Raw genomic sequence first — 17,418 nt, forward strand, 5'->3', positions numbered from 1 at the left:
TTGAAAGAGGAAGGCCTTCAGCAGGCGGCGAAAAGACAACAGAGATGGTGCCTGTCTAATATTTAACGTGAGGGGGTTCCAAGGTGTCGGTGCCACAACACTAAAGGTCCGCTTCCTATGTTGTGCAGAATGGACCTCCCATAAGATAGTGTCTGCAAGTGGCCCTCATCACCTGCAGAGCGCAGTGATCTACTGGGTGTATAAGGGGTAAGACGATTGTTCAGGTATCCTGGTCCTAAGCTGCGTAGGGCTATGTAAACCAGAACCAACATCTTGAACTTGGCCTGACTTTGGACTGAGTCTGCTTTCTTAGCTGTTCTGCAGTGCTTCCCCAGGGCTACCACATGATTGGTGTCCAGGTGGTTACAGCACAACAAAAGTGGGACAAAAATAAACTGGAATATTTTTGACATATTAAAAAAATTACAGGATTTCAGCAGGAAGTTATAGGATATGCACTGATTGGGAATGATGCAGTGTGACCGCCCCAAAATGTCTTGCTGGCTGCAGGGGTGTGATCTGCCAGCATGTTCTCTGCAGCTGATGAGTGCGGGGCTCATTCAGGCTTACTGCAGTTTGCTTGGGAGGGGAGCGGGGAAGAGCACATATTCCATTAGGATTGATCCGAACTCCCTGATCAGGCCCCGGATCAGCAGGGCAGGGGAAGCCTTAATTAATTACTACTTTACTATTAATGATGCAACCCACACAGCCCAATGTTGGCTTGGAGGGAATCTCTGAAATGTTGCCAAATTTAGAATTTGTGTAAAATCTGGTTTCAGGACAGCTGAGCAGAAATCTTGTGTGTGCCCGTCGGAGCTCCTGAACATGAGACAGAAACACATGTGAAGTCTCACATTAGGTCCAGACAACCACAGCGGTGCTTGGAGAGGAAGGAAGGGGCGCTCCCATCTCTTGTCAGGGGCACATCAAAAAGGATATTGTAAAGCTGGGGAAAGTGGGGGAAAGTGCCGCTGAAGTCATCCCAGGGTTTCAGAAGCTCTCTGGTGAAGAAAGGTTGTAATGTCTGCAACTTTTTAGTTTAGAAAAAAAAAGGCAAGGAAAGAGGACCATTTATTTATTTGTTTGTTTAGATTTATATCCTGCCCTTCCTCCTAGCAGGAGCCCAGGGCTGCAAACAAAAGCACTAAAAACACTTTTAAAACATCATAAAAGCAGACTTTAAAATATGTTAAAACAAAACATCTTTAAAAACACTTTAAAAAAACCTTTAAAAACATCTTTTTGTTGTTAAGGTTTAATAGAGATGTATGGATGGTGTGAAGAAATTGGTTAGGGAGACTTTTTCTCTCTCATAATTCAGGAACCCCTGGAGGGAAATCCAGTGAAGCTGAACATTGAACGATTCTGGACAGACAAAAGAAAGAGCTTCTTTGCACAGCATACAATTAAGCTGTGGGATTTGCTCTCACAAGACAGGAACATGTCCAGCTAGCTCAGTGTTGTCTGCACTGACTGGCAGCAGCTGCCCAGGGTTTCAGGCAGGGAAGCTCTCCCAGCCCCACCTGGAGATCGAACCTTGGGACTTCTGCATGCAAGGCAGACGCTCAGCCACTTTGCTGTGGCCCCTTCCCCTCCCTCGCAGATGGGAGTGGTGGCCTCCAGCACGGATGTCTTTCAAACACAACGCCACCATGCCTGTGTCCTCCCTCCATGGCTGGAGGCAGGGTGCCTCTGGATCCCAGCTGCAGGAAATCACAGCTCGGGAGAGCACCCAAATCCTGCTTGTGGGCTTCCCAGAGGCATCTGGTTGCCCACTGTGAGACCACAGTCCTGGCCTACATGGCCTGGTTGAAGCTCTTCTTGCCTTCTTAAGTCTGGCTCGACTATCCCAGTTCTCCCACCCACACACACACTTTGAAAGCACTCTGCTTCCTTTTCTCTTCCCAATTTGGGCCCTGTGAACCAGACTCTTGCCAAAGTATTCTCTGGAAGACCAAAGGGGCTGGTGGAGATGTAGGCAATACTTTCTGCTTCCCATCAAGTCTTCCTTTGCCTCACTGGTGGTCCTTGCTTTAAGTGCACAAATGACATTTTCAAGCCACAAGAGATGGTCCTGGCGCACCAACCCTGTGAGGTGGAGCACGTTTAGTTTCTCGTGAGAAAATAAAAGCAAAAGCATCTTCCTGTTTTATGCTGGCCAAGTCCTAGTGTGACCTTTCCCCCCTCCTTTCTTGCTTCAAACTACATTTTATTCTCTCTCTCTCTTTAAAAAAACAAATGAATTTTTTTTGGGGGGGGCCTCCAGAATTTTTTTGCCAGAAAATTAATACCATCTGCTTTTAATCAGATCCTTCCTGCTCTCCTAACTGCTAATATTAATGTGAACAGATCCACATTCTGGAAACAGGGTTCTTGTAAGCAGAGGACTGGGTATTTACTAGGTGAATGATGACGCTTTGCAGGCATTTGATTCACAGGCTTTCGTATGTGACAGGTGCAGTTTCCCTTTGATGGACACATCAAAAGAGAGGCTGTAATCAGATTACAATGAAAAGCAATGGGATTTTTTTTAAGAATGAGGGGGGGAGAGTAAACAGAAGACCAGACTTAAAATATTGCATATGCTCCGAATGTCCCTAACCATTTACCAGGCAAAGTCCCTATTGTCTGTTGTCCATCCTTGGTAAGTCAAGATCCTTATTTCGACCATCTTTTTGCCAATTGGGGGGTGCCTTGTTAAATTGCTTTTAATGTTATTCAGAATCATAAATGTTGGATTGGGACATTAGAGATCATCTAGTCCAGCCGCTCCCAACTTTGGGGTCTCTAGGTGTTGCTGGACGACAGGTCCCATCATTCCTGGCCATTGGCTGGGGCTGATGGGAGTTGTAGTCCAACAACATCTGGGGAACCAAAGGTTGGGAAAGGCTAACCTAGTCCAACCCCAACGAATGCAGGAAATGCACTGCATCCATGTCCCCCAGCAGGTGGCCGCCTGACCGCTGCTTAGAAAACTCCAACAGAGGAGAGCCCAACACTTTCCGAGGCACATCTGTTCCATTGCTGAACAACTGGTACTGTCAAGAAGTTGTTCCTAATATTTTGTCAACCCCCCCCCAACAACCCTTTCTTGTAATTTGAATCCAGTGATTTGGGTCTTATCCTCTGGGGCAACAGACTACACATTTGCCCCATCTCGTATGTGGCAGTCCTTCAAAGACCGGAAGGTGGCTCTCAGGTGACCTCTTAGGGCCCATCTCAATGGGTGTATTTGAGCAGGTACATTCTGCAAAATGTCATTGGTGCATTGTGCATTCATGGTGGATTTATACACATCACATTCCACATTTAGTTACAAGATGGTGCCACTTTACTGCCACATGGGGAGGGTATATTGTGCAAGAGCACAACAAAAGCAAGACAAAAAATAAACCTGGACATTTTGTGGTGTAAAAACACTAGTGTAGCGGCAAATTCAGAAATGCAGGATCCTTTCATGAGAGTCACACCATGCCCCCTCAGAGCAACACCCCCAGGATTCACCGTCCTTTCTGCAATTTCAGAATGACAGAACCAGAATAAAACTGCCATGTGCCTACGCTTTCCCCACCCGCATCTCTCTCTCTCCTCTCTGAGGGCTAAACATTGCCAGAAAGGTTTTGATTTTAAGAATTCTGAAATGAAACCCAGTGTGGGACTAGAATTTGGGAGACCAAGGTGCTTTGCTACAAAGCCCACTTCTCACTTTCCCTAGTGAGGGAAATGCTGATTTTATATGTTTATATGTTTTATATTTTTATAGGTTCTTCATGATGTGTACTTGTTTTTGTCTGGAAGCCGCCTTGAGTTCCAGTTTGGAAAAAGGGCGGGGTATAAATACAGATAATAAGAATAAGGGGAGCCAATCAGCATGAAAGGGGAGGCCCTGCTGGGACCCTGTTCCCAAACAACTAAGGAGTCTAAGACCCCCCTGAGGCCATGGACAAATACACCCCTGGCTGGGAATCACAAACGGGGAGAGTTGCTGTTGCGCTCAGGTCCTTCCCATAGCTTGCAGGCTTCCCATAACGGGCAACTGGTTGGCCACTGCGACAACAGGATGCTGCATCCAATGGACCTTTGGCTGTTCTGTTGTTCTTACACCATTTTCTTGCAATTGAACCTTACAATGGAGCATAGGGGTTGATTACAAACCGGAATATTAAAATAAAGGGTTACGAAAGAAAAGCCTTTAAAAAAAAAAACTAGAGAAAAAAACTAAAACAATTGCTGCGTGGTTTGTTCTGGAACTCATGATTCTTGGGTGTGGCGGCTGTTTCTGGCTAAAACTCTCTGTGATCTCAGCTTTGGGTGTCTCCCTCTCTCCCCCCACCCAAAACTATCTCTTTCAAGCATGTGTTGCAGACTCTCTCTGTTATACAATGTATGTGCATGCTCTAACTCACCAGATACATAATAAAATAAAGCGGGGTGGGCCAGAACAGCAGTCATTAATCTCCAAACCCTCCTGAAATCTGGAGGATACAGATCATTAAGAACTCTATCCAAACTGCCAGATGCTTTCTAGGAATAAAAAATTGCGCTTTTCACAAAAGAAAATGCAGCAAACACCCACCAGCTTTGCTCTGCTTGTGATGTGCAATGTTCAAAAACATCCCTTTTGAATTAAGTTCTAAAACTTAAGCCTGGCTCGTAATTAAATAATGGAATTTGCTGCTCCATAATGTGCTCATGGCCACTAACTCAGACAGCACAGGCTTCTTAGAGGAAGAAGATGGGTCTATCATAGTGGCTATATGTCACGGCAGCTAATGAAGCATCCATTTTACAGGGGCAGTATACCTTTGAAAACTTGGTGCTGGGGGAAAGTTGCAAGGAAGGGCTGTTCCCTTCATGCATCAAAGGTCAGCATAATTGAGCAAGACAGCCCAGCAAGGGAGCCTGCTGACAAGAGCTCCCTGGACTTGCTATAGTGGGGAGGTAAATCACTGAGGGAGAGAGACCCCTGGAGAATGCCATGCTCAAGAGCTCCCCAAACCCACAGCTGACCCTGCCCATGTGACCCGCTTGTAGGCTTCCCAAACCCATCTGGCTGGCCTCTGCAGGGCTAAATCTGTCCATGGCCTAACCCAGCAATATTCTTAGATTTTAAAGATTTTAAAATATATATATATATATATAATTTTTTAAAAGATGAAAGCCCCGAGCAAAGCAATAGCAAGCTCCTCTGCGATATGGTAAGATAGGAGCCAGCAAATGACAAGTGGCTTAAAATCATGAAGGGGAGAAGTATTTTTCCTCTTACTTATTTATTCCATAAACACCCCTTCCAACGCACTCATAACATTTTGACAAAGTGCTGTAAATTTCACCCAGTGACTTTACTGGCCTGTGTGCAACTCAACACTCCCCATATTTCACATGTTTGAGGCAGTCACTTAAACACTTTCTGCATTCATGGCAGGTATGAAAGCACGTAGCACGCTCTTCAATCCACCCTGTTAAAGAGGAAACAGCAGGCAAAAGCCACACAGGGCCATGGCCTGGCAGGTACTTGCCGCGGCTGAAATTGACAAAATAACTTATCACCTACAAGCATTTCTGCTTGAACCTCAGCTCATGAGTTCTATGTCCTGTGTGTGTGATTCCAATTCTTCATATGCTAATTTGGAGTTCCAATGAGGCATTCAAGAGTTTGAGCCATTAGAGCAGGGATGGTTCTGCTTTCGGGCTTCCCCTCAGAGCATGCACTCAGGTCTTGCTTCCATCTGGATGGGCACTGGGAGAACTGGATGCTGGATCAGATGCCCCCCTTTGGCCTGATCCAGCAGGCTGTTCGTAGGTTCTTATGATGGTTAACCCCTTGGGTCCTCCAGTTGCTGCCAGCCGACAACTCCTATCATCCCTGGCCACTGGCCGTGCCGGTGATGGAGAACTTTGGGTTCTTGGACTGGGGGTCCTTGAAGAGTTTAGAGAACACAGTCTTCAGGCAAAAAGTAGACCTTTATTTGATACAAGCTTACGCAGGGTCAGCCTCACCAGAACACGTGGCAAAGATTGCGATGCACCACTGTCTGCTTGGGTCTTTTATACAGTTTCAAAATAGCATGGGATCCTATTTCACCAATCATACCATTCCCTTAAAAGCATTACATAAAGGTTAAGCCTTTCTGCGGTATTTCTAAACCAATCAAATGACATTAGGTGACTGTAATATCTACTTACATGAACACGTGTACATATGAGCTTCCATTATGGAATCCACCAACATCTGGAGTCTCACAGCAGGTGAGGGTAATATGAGGTGAGAACCACACATATCACCTTGAGCTCCTTAAAGGAAAGGTGGGGCATAAAGGCCATAATAATAAATATGTCAATAAAATAAGACTAGCATGTGTTTTTACATTGCTTTTTAAAAAATGTGTTTTTAAATTTGTATATTTGTTTTTAATGTTTTTAATTGTTGTAAACTGCCCAGAGAGCTTCAGCTATGGGGTGGTATACAAATGCAATCAATCAATCAATCAATCAACCAATAATACTGAGGGAGAGCAATCAGGGCTAGGGAGGAGGAGGAGATGCAGATCAGACCTCCCAGTTTGTTTGTACAAACGTCTTGAAGAAGATTCTTGTAGAGAGATCCAAGTGCACCAAAAAAAGACCTGTGTTAGCCGGTCAGGATTTGGAGTGAGGGAACATCTCAAACTGCTTTTGAAAGCCCCTGCATTTCAAAAGCAGTCTTGCATGCGGCATTTGAGAAAAATGCCTCTAACATCACTTCATTGGTGTCCCCAGATTTTGGATCTTGGCCAGTTTCAACTGCTGGTCTGAACTAATTTGGCAGTGCAATGCCACCTGGTGGAAATCTGGAGTTACTGAGGGATCGTGCCACTTTGCAAATTTAAGGCTTGCCTGGTGAATGCCTGGTGGTGACACATTGCAGTCTGGCATGCATACATTTCCATAGGTTGGACATGTCCTTTGTGCCTCAGTGTATATAGCTGTTTCGAACACACAGGCACACTCCAGAAAGACTCCTCTAACAGCCATCCTTTGCCAAGCCAATATTTCTTTATGAAAGGTGCAAAAGCTCACTAGTAAAGCAACTGTTTCACATGCATAATGTCTCAAGTTCAATCCCTCTAGCTGACACCTCCAATCAAAAGGATCTGGTAGCAGATGAACTGAGGTTATCATACTTTGAACTCATAATGAGATGATTCACTAGGAAAGACAATAACGCTGGGAAAAACAGAAGGGAGTAGAAAAAGAGGAAGGCCAAACAAGAGATGGATTGATTCCATAAAGGAAGCTACAGACCTGAACTTACAAGGTCTGAACAGGGTGGTTCATGACAGATGCAGTTGGAGGTCGCTGATTCAGAGGGTCGCCATAAGTCAAAATCGACTTGAAGGCACATAACAACAACAACAGACAATGGGAAGCGCCCTTTCTCTTGCTGAGACTCCAGAGAGCAGCTGCCACTCAATATCAAGCTAAATGGATAAAGAGTGCAACCCATTATCAGGCAGATTCCTAGGCTGCTTTTTATCACATACTGGAACACATATTGTAATTTAGATAAGTGTTTCTGTTCTACCTGCTAATGATGCCACTGGTCTGGTGTCTATACAAAAGGCAGTTTCTTCTCTAAATTTAGACTTCAGGGTATGTTCTTAAATGGACAGTATGGATGATAGCTACAGATAACTACAGAAGAAGAACGATAAATTGCCTATCCTTCTCAGATGCCATTGTGTTCCATGAAACATTCTTGCAAATTTAATTTCTGGAATTGCTGCCAGTTAGGCTACCATACAGAACTGTGCATAAGACAGCTTCAGCTGCATTACTGATTACTGCATTACACACCATACACAGTTAAAACTTTCCCCCAAAGAATCCTGGGAACATTAGTTTACCCCTCCCAGAGCTACACTTCCCAGCACACTTAACAAACGACAGTTCCCAGAAGTCTTTGGTAGAAGTCATGTGCTTTCAATGTATGGTGTGTATGCAGCCTCAATCAAGGCGGTGTGATGTCAGGCCTGGCTTGCGCCACTTGGTCTCTGGTCCGTTAATGGCTGCAGCAGCAGCTGAGAGACAGAGCTGTCCCAGTTTCGCCCCCATTCAGAACGGCCTCCCCAGCATGCTGGGCGTGATTAATAATCTGCGACAGCTCCTTTTCACAAGCAAGCCATCACTTGGTAGGCACCTGTGGCTGGGGATTTCTTCAGCCTTTAGCAGGGGTGGGGAACCTCAGCCTGGGCCTCTGAATGCGGCCCTCCAGTCCCTTCTTGGTGGCCCTTGCAACTCATCCCAAGCCACACCCCACACTGGCCCTGATCGATGCCTTCCTCAAGTGCTTTTGCCTAAAACTGGAATGTGCCCTTGAACTGTCATAATGCCTTTCCTTTTCTTTTTTTCGCTTGCCTGGACACAGGGTGTGTGTGTGTGTGTGTGCGCACCTCTAACTTTTGCATATGGCCCCTGAAATGTGAACATTGGGGAAATGCAGCCCCACCCCTGACCCATAGATTCATCCCCACTACAAAAACAAGAGGGGGAACCACTGTACATCCCAGTGAACTGTTTCAAAAAGACTGCCCAGAGCCTAGATCTAAAAGAGCAAAATGCCAGTTGCCTACTTTGCATGGAGGAGGTCTCAGGTTCAGTCCCCGGCATCTCCTCCCTGAAATCCCACTGGCAGACAAACACTGCGCTAGGGGGCCAATGGTCTGAGGCAGTATAAGACCGTTTCCTAGGTTTCCACCCCATCCTACACAGCAGCCCCCTATGTGGTTAATGCAAAGCCTTGTCCTGAACTGTTGTCATTTCCAGTGTGACAGCGGTTTGGTTTCCTTCTGAATCCTTCATTTCTTTTCATTACAGCTGTTTGGAGTCTGCACCTGTAGATCTTCCTCTTCCTCTCCTGCTACATAGTTGTGTGAGCTCAGTTTATGTGCTTCTCTTCAATGTGCAGAAAAGGAGGGGAAGGGCATGTTTTTTTTGAAAAATTATGGAACGAATGCAATCCCTGTCACAAAGAAGTTTAAAGTGGCTTTTCAAATTAAAACCTAAAACCTCTTCTCTGAAAAATTATCTTCAAATAGAATTTTTTTGGCAGACTTTGCTGCAACATTTATCAAAGCTCTAGAGGAAATCCTCTCCTCATCATTTGGCAATTTTTAAAAAAGTTTTCAATTTGCCCATTGCCGAAGGGAAGGAGAAAAATGCCAGCACAGGATCGTTGTGCCTGATAAACTGCATCTAATCCATCTAAATTGAGTCAGAATTAATTAAATCTAAACTGTCTGTGACATAATGTTTATTTAGTTTATAACAGGAAATCCACCCCTCCCTTTTTCCATGGCCAACTATTTGTACTGAAATATTTGCAGAAGACATTCCGAAATCTGAAGCCCCACTGAGCCAAACTTCCTCTCCCCTCCCCTGCAGGCCCCTAATATCCCCAGCGGTAAAGATTAGCTGTTGGATGCCTGGAACAAGCAAACTCAAGTTGGGGAAGGCAAGCTCACAACTCTTAGTGCAAAATTGTGCACCATCATTGTGCATCAGTGTAGTAGTGTTATTGTTATTTATGCAGCACCATCAGTGTCCATGGCCTTTTGCAGCAGAGGTAGCCAACATGGTGGCCTCCAGATTATGTGGCCTGCAATTCCCATCAGCCCCAGCCAGCATGGCCAATGGCCAGGGATGATGGGAGCTGGAGTCCAACAACATATGGAAAGCACTATGTCGGCTATTATTGCATTACAGAGTAGAAGGGAACAGGTCCCTGCCCCAATGACCTCACAATGTAAAAGCTGGCCCAGGATAAACAAGAGGCTATAGAGGAAGGGCAGGGAGCCTGAGACTGGTGATGAATGTGGCCCCCGCAAGCCTCTCCCTCTGGCCTTCAGTACTCGCTCCCAGACGGCACCCCTCACTAGCCCTGCTTTGCACCCTCTGCAAGTGCTTTCCTTGAACTCTGTGATCATACCTCTTGCTTTCCTGGATGGAGAGGGGTATGTCTGAGCATGTGCAGAAATTAACCTCTTGCAGAAAGGTAACCTTTACATGCATTGCTCCACTCACTTTTGCCTCTGGCCCCAGCCGCTCACCCCTGGCATATGGTCCCTGGGGAGTTGCCCTGAAGGGAATGTGGCCCTTGGCCTGAAAAGGGTTCCCTACTCCTGATGTAAAGGGAAGTGAGTCAGGGAGGAAACTGGGAAGGAATGTGCAGTTGTTCCAGGCTTAGCTATAGGCTGAGGCCCCCATCTGCACAAGAGCTTTGGCTATGGGGCGGCATATAAATGCAATGAATATTATTATTATTATTTTCAAGCAAAATAATACAACAATAATAGAGAAAGTAACAAATGGCAGCTATAACAGCAACACGAAAACCATCCCAACACTATAAATATAACACCTTGTAACAATCCTATTACACAACTAGTCAATGTGGCAAAAGTAGAAAAGAGGGAACACAATTTCAACTTCAACTCAGCTACTAGAACCACCCCACCCATGATGTTATTCACAGTGATAGAAATGTAACAAATCATAAAATAATAATGATGGTGATTATGATTACGCAATTGATCTCTGTATTTGTCATGGATTATATCCCTGCATTATATATATAACAATAATAAACTGTCCTTCTCCTGACTACTTCTTGGGCCAGCAGAGAAGCTTGATAGGGGCTGAAGTACAAGTATGGCAGGATCATCATCCAGAAAGGCTTTTTCTCTGCTGACCGCTCCCCACAAAAGCAACTGATGGGTGCCTTCCCTTTTGGTGCACGGCTGGCACCATCATTGGTTACCTTTCTGTGTGCCAGTTGAAAATGTTTGCAGGCTTTTACAGGGGCCTTGATTTCATCTGGCCAGCTATAAACTGAACGGAGAGTATGTCCATTCTGTTAATAAAGATAGCTTGAATTCTAAGTGATGGCTTTAGTTGCTTTAGCTGTTGCATTCTATCGGATGTTGTATTTTGTTGTTAATATTGCATGCTGTAACCCACCCAGGGGATCAGCTCAGGAATGGTGAAGGGCAGGGCCAAACTGGAACTCATACAATAAGACATTTCCTTCCCTGGCAATGGTATGGAAACAATCTGGGCAAGGCCAGGCAGGAGAAGTGCTGGACTTCAGCAGAGACTGAGTACTCACAAGTGTACATTAAATCATGGGTCCATGAGGCAATGCAGAAAGGCATTGTGTGCAAGCTTCTCCCCTCTGTGCCCAGGAAGGTAAATCATTATGTGCAAAAAATGCCTCTTAAGATTTTGTCGTTCTCTGGCAACAGCCTCAGAAATGCTGTCTAGCAGCCCAGAATGTTTTGAACGATTGCCCTGAATAATGTTATCCATGACATCAGGAGTTGGTTCACCTGCTCATCTTCTGGTTTGCTTGATGCTGTGATCTGCCAGCCATGCTCTCCTGCAGTCTACAAAGCACAAAACAAGCCAGTCTCGACACATCCAGAATACAATCGCTTAGAAACAATTGTAATTAAGCAGTATATAAACTGTCTAAATAAATAATATCTGACATCAGAAGTGACAAAATTCAAAAGCCAGTGAGGGGTCACCTTTCAGCCTCTCAGGATACCTTGCCTTGGACTTCAAAGGAAGATCACAAATGCAAAACTGCTGAATCAAAATACATCAAGAGGTTCAAAGCTATCACTTGATGAACCGAGGCATTTAAAATTAAAAAAAATAAATAAAAAAAATAAATTTCCACAGTTAAGTACATAATTATTACTGTCTGTACTTTTATGCATTTTATTTTCCTCTGATCTTGCATTTTGCAAACTTTGCTCCAAGCCCCATAAACATTTCCATACGTACCTGAAACTCAGTATAACACTTCATGCAGCTGATGAAGTGGACTATAGTCCACAAAAGCTTATTGGGCAGTCTTTAAATTGCCATAAGACTATTGCTTTTGCTGCAAAAGACAAACACAGCTTCTCCTTTGGAAATGGCACTCAATTTTTGCAGCCATTTGATTCATACCCAACAGAACCACTGGTTCAAAAGCAAATAGTTAACAATTCCAGCTGGAGCCTGCCATAAATCTTCCAAGAACTGGCTGCATTCCTTTGAAATTAATAGCATTTCCTTTGGATTACTCACCAAGTCAGGCTTAATGTGGGGATGAACATCTGGTGTAGTTAAAAAGCAACCTGGATGGGCAGAGAATCTGCCCTCAAGATTGGGAAAAAAGAAAAAGAAAAATTTTAAACCAGCCTTTGCTAAGCTAGTGCCCTCAGATGCTTTGGACTATAGTTCCCATCAGCTGTGCTGACTGGGGCTGGTGGGATTTGTAGTCCAAAACATCCAGAGGACATCTGGTTGGTGACGATACTTTAAGCCAATGTGTTCTCAGAATGCACCCAGAAACAGTGCACAAATCTCTGGCCACTTGGAAGCCAAGGCAAATGATGCTCAACTCCAGTTGTAGGTACATTTATTTATGTTAGTCCCAAGTCAGTATGAAAAGACTGCAGAATAAGGAGTGCCTCACTCACTCCAAAATGGCTGTGTAAAATACAGGCTTTGATGAACCACAGTTTGCCCTTAATGGAGAGTTTGACGACTGAAGTCATAGCCATAGGAAAGCACCGAAACCACCTCCCCAATTTCATTGGCAAGACAGAAGGATTGCATGCAAACATTTCCCTGTGTTTACTACTTAATGCACACATTCTGGGTCACAGATGTGATCTGATAGCTGAGAATACCAGTTTTTGTTTTCGAGAAAGAAAGCACACTAACTAGTCCTCATGACTGTGGAAGCTGAGAATAGAAAACGCAGGGTCTGGCAAAAACTCTGAAGGGAAAAAATGGCTATTGAGAAGCAGTATTAATTGGTCAGGGCTAGGAATCTGAAAACCAAAATGAACATTTTCATAAAAATTCAGGAGATTAGCGTGCCTTGGAAATATTACAAGAAGCAGTAGTGTAGTGGCAAATTCAGAAGTGCAGAGTCCTCTCATGATAGTCACAGCCACACACATCCTTTTTTACTCCTGGGTTGAGAATGAGATCCTTGCTAATGCCTTCTCCCACAACAATAGACATCTCTAGGAACCAATCATCATGAAAGGGGGGAGTGTTAGGTACTAAAAAGAGTCTTCTCACTGGCTGACTCACCTCCTTTCACTTTGACAAGCTCCAATCAGCAGGAAAGGACAAGGAATCATGTTAGAAGACTCTTCTCAGTGGCTAACACACTCCCTTTTCATGTTGATTGGTTTGCAGGATGCTGGAGATATAGGAACCCTGCTCCCAAAAACGTAGGGGGATGAAGATCCCCCCCCCAAGATCCTGGACAACTACACCCCTGATGAGAAGCCAATGAACTCGTCTGTCTCTCAACAGACAGAAGAGTCTGTCTTCCTCACCTCAGAGTACTATCTCAAGTGTTTTCCCTAGAAATGAGAGCAAATAGATTGTTGTTGTTATTATGTGCCTTCAAGTCGATTACGACTTGTGGTGACCCTATGAATCAGTGACCTCCAAGAGCATCTGTTGTGAACCACCCTGTTCAGATCTTGTAAGTTCAGGTCTGTGGCTTCCTATATGGAATCAATCCACCTCTTGTTTGGCCTTCCTCTTTTTCTACTCCCTTCTGTTTTTCCCAGCATTATTGTCTTTTCTAGTGAATCATGTCTTCTCATTATGTGTCCAAAGTATGATAACCTCAGTTTCATCATTTTAGCTTCTAGTGACAGTTCTGGTTTAATTTGTTCTAACACCCAATTATTTGTCTTTTTCGCAGTCCATGGTATGCACAAAGCTCTCCTCCAACATCACATTTCAAATTAGCAAATAAATAAGTACATCTAAAGCAGTGGCCCCCAAACAAGGACCACTTAAAAGTTGCTGAGGGGTTTGACCGACCACATAGTGATTTTTCTGTCCATTGCAGCAATTATAAAGTGCTGATCTAGATGCTGCATGATTTTTAATTGCATCCTTATTGCTCCTTTCAGTTCTTGTAATATGTTGTATTCACAGATTTCAAAAAGGTAGTACAATAAAACACAAGGAATGAAACAAGCTATAAGAATATAATTAAATATCAATATGACTATTTAATGTGATGGACGTGCCACCTCCCATTGTCAAACACATATGCACAGACACTCTGCGGACCACCTGAAGGAAGCTTGTGGACCACGGTTTGGGAACTCCTGAGCAGGTGTAATCACCAGATGTCAGGACTGAGAAAACTTTAGGCCAGGGATAGGGAACCTGCAACCTTCCAGAGGTTGCTGGACTCCACCTCCCATCAGCCCCAGCCAGCATTGCTAGTGGTTAAGGGTGATGGAGTCCAGCAACCTCTGGAGGGTCACAGCCTCCCCTTCCCTAGGATATATGCAGGGGTGTAGTCGTCCAGGGTCTTGACAGGATGACCCTTTACTTTTTTGGGAGCAGGGTTGCAATGTCTCCAGCATCCTACAAGCCAATCAGCATGCAAAGGGAGTGTGTTAGCCACTGAGAAGAGTCTTCTAACATGCTTCCTTGTCCTGCTGTTTAGAGCCAATGAGAGTGAAAGGAGGTGAGTCAGCCACTGAGAAGACTTTTTTCAGTAGCTAACACTCTCCCCTTTCATGCTTATTGACTCCTAGGGACATCTGTTGTTGTGGGAGAAGGCATTAGCAAGGATCTCATTCTCAACCCAGCAGCAAAAAAGGGGAGGGGTGTCTGTGGCTATCAGGAAGAGACCCTGCACTTATGAATTTGCTACTACAGTACTGGATATATGTTCACTTTTACATTTTTGTAAACTGAGCACAGATCAGAGGATCACAAGGATTTTGGTTGCAAACACACACACCCTTTTTAAAGGGAAGCTGCACAAGAACGAAGCCAGCCCCTCTGTTAATTCAGAGATGGGCCTTTCCTTAAGGGCAACTTCAACAAGGGCTGGGAGTGCACTGATCACCTACAGCACTGGCCACACCTGGAGGGGGAATGGGTTGATCTGCCAATCAGTTGCAAAATCTCTTTGAAGCAAATTAGGGTAGAAACACAGTAGTCACGAGATCAAAGCATTTCCGTTAGCCACGCCTGGAGGGGCAACAGGCTGATGTGCCAATTGGTTGCAAAATCTCTTTGAAGCTGAATTTAAAACAACCAACAACACTCATGCTGATCCGACCAGGTTTTACAATAAAAAGGGGGGGGCAGTTTGTCTAGTGTTGTGTGACCCCGTTTTCAGAAGAGAGGTCATGTGCTGGGACTGGCAGAACAGGCAACTGTGGTTCTACCCTTAAACACACACACACACTCAAGCTGATCCCATGAGGTTTTACAGTGAAAAGGTGTGGGGTGTGACTAGCGTTGTCATGTGCCATTTTCAGAAAAGAGAGGTGGAGATGCATTCAAACCAGCAGAACAGTGTGTGTCCCTACCCAAGGTGTCCAGAAAAGAGATTGAAAAGAACCGCTTTCCACAAGCATCACCTTTAATGCTACAGCACTCTTAGCCTGACATTCTAGCCCGGGACTTGAAAAAACAAACACACACACAGGGGAAAGAGATTGTTTAATCCAGCCCAAAGCCATGCAAAAGGCTGAGTAAGCCCCTTTGCCAAGACAGGAGGAGGGCACCAGCTATGCAATTGCTGTGGGCTGGGTCACTCATGGCAACAAACTGGCCCACATCCACATCACATTGCAAGAAAAAGGCAGAAAACTTTCTGGGGGAAAAGCCAGTGGGTAATTATCTGGTTCTTTCCCCCTCTGTGGAACATGCTGTACAGCATTCATCCCAAACAATTCCTCAAAGCTTCCTGTGCTGAGAAAGCAGCCACAAGCCAGATGGAGACCAGACATTTGGGTTTTTTGGGATTGGACACGGCACCGCTAGACAAAAAGTATTATCTTGATTGCACTATTAATACACATGGACTCATCTTCCACCTCTTGTTCTCCAGCAGAGTCACGGCTGAAACTGTGAATGGCCCCAATATCCGGGGCTGTGTTCATAGTGCAGTTATGCAGAAGGGCAGAAAAACTCCATGCCAGCATTTTTCATTGTTGGGGGGGAGGGGAGGGAAGTTTCTGCCCTTATCACTGCACAAAGTGTGTGAACAATGCATACTGAAATCTCAAGACACCAGAGCAATTGCTGGATTTTGTTGGCAGGGATGAGGAAAAGGACTTCATCACCTTGAGCAAGGCAGTTCCTCACTCCCACTGGCTAGCCAAACTAGACTGGGTTCAGCAAGATACCCAGGGCCAGCCCCAAACCTTGTGCTGGCTGAGATGGACAATATCCTCCCCCCCGGCCCCAATTCCACCTGCAGAAGTCAGGCAGATGGGGAGTGGGATCTTACCGCAACTTTGGCAACAGGACAGCATCGCCCATGTTTGAGGGCAGGAGGCAAGCTTAGAAGGTTGTGCATGGGGCACACAGCTCTGTCCTCCAACTCCTCACTGCTACGCGATATTTCCCAGCCCCACTGCCTGAGGCAGCTGCCCCACTTTGACTAATGGCACAGCCAGCCCTGCATCCTCCAGTAAACATGTCACAGAACGCGCATGTTTGCTTACATCGCATGCATAAAGCCCGCAAAATAAAGCGGTGTTGGGTAACATTTCCACTTCTTAAAATTTTGAAAGCCCGTGCTTATGCTATATTCATGCTTAACGATGATCCTCACCCCCACCCCCAAAATTAAGAAGGAAGGTGTTTTTCGTATTGCATTTGAGCAGTATTAAAAAAAGGTCAGGTGTTTTCGTCTTCCAAGTTTGTGTGCACAGTTAGCACGCTGGAGCAACTCCGAAGCTGCATGCCCTGGACCTCCCCTGCCTCCACTGGAGCCCAAAGTGGAGAAGTACAACTCTGAGAATCATTGATGGAAGGGCATCCTGTCAATGCTAGAAGATCCGGAATGAACTGGGCAGAAAGGATCTTTCCACATTGCACAGGTAGGGAGTTTTGGTCTTGATCCAGTGATGGCTGTGGACAGCTCCTTGAAAGTTCGGGTTATCCCTTTCAACTCAATTGGCTAAAATTCCATTAATCAAGCAACAGCCCTGTTCATAAGAACATTAAGAGCCTAACTATGAGGCCAAAGAGGGCCCATCTAGTCCAGCATCCTGTACTCATAGTAGTCAACCAGATGCCCCAAAGCAGCACCAGAGTGCAACAGCAACTCTCTGTGCTTATGATTCCCAGCAACTAGTACTCACAGGTAGACTGTCTCTGATACTGGAGGCAATATAGCCTTCATCACTAGCCGCCACTGATAGCCTTGTCCTCCATAAATTTATCTAAAGCGTCTAACATGATGGCAAACATTACAACTTGTGGGAGTGAGTTCCATAGTTTATCTATGTGCTGTGTGAAAAAGTGCTTCCTTTTACCTGTCCAGAATCTCCTAATGTTTGGCCGCTTTGGCTATTACTCAGGGTTTTA

The sequence above is a fragment of the Rhineura floridana genome, chromosome 16 (assembly GCF_030035675.1).
Source record: "Rhineura floridana isolate rRhiFlo1 chromosome 16, rRhiFlo1.hap2, whole genome shotgun sequence".
Taxonomy (NCBI): Eukaryota; Metazoa; Chordata; class Lepidosauria; order Squamata; family Rhineuridae; genus Rhineura; species Rhineura floridana.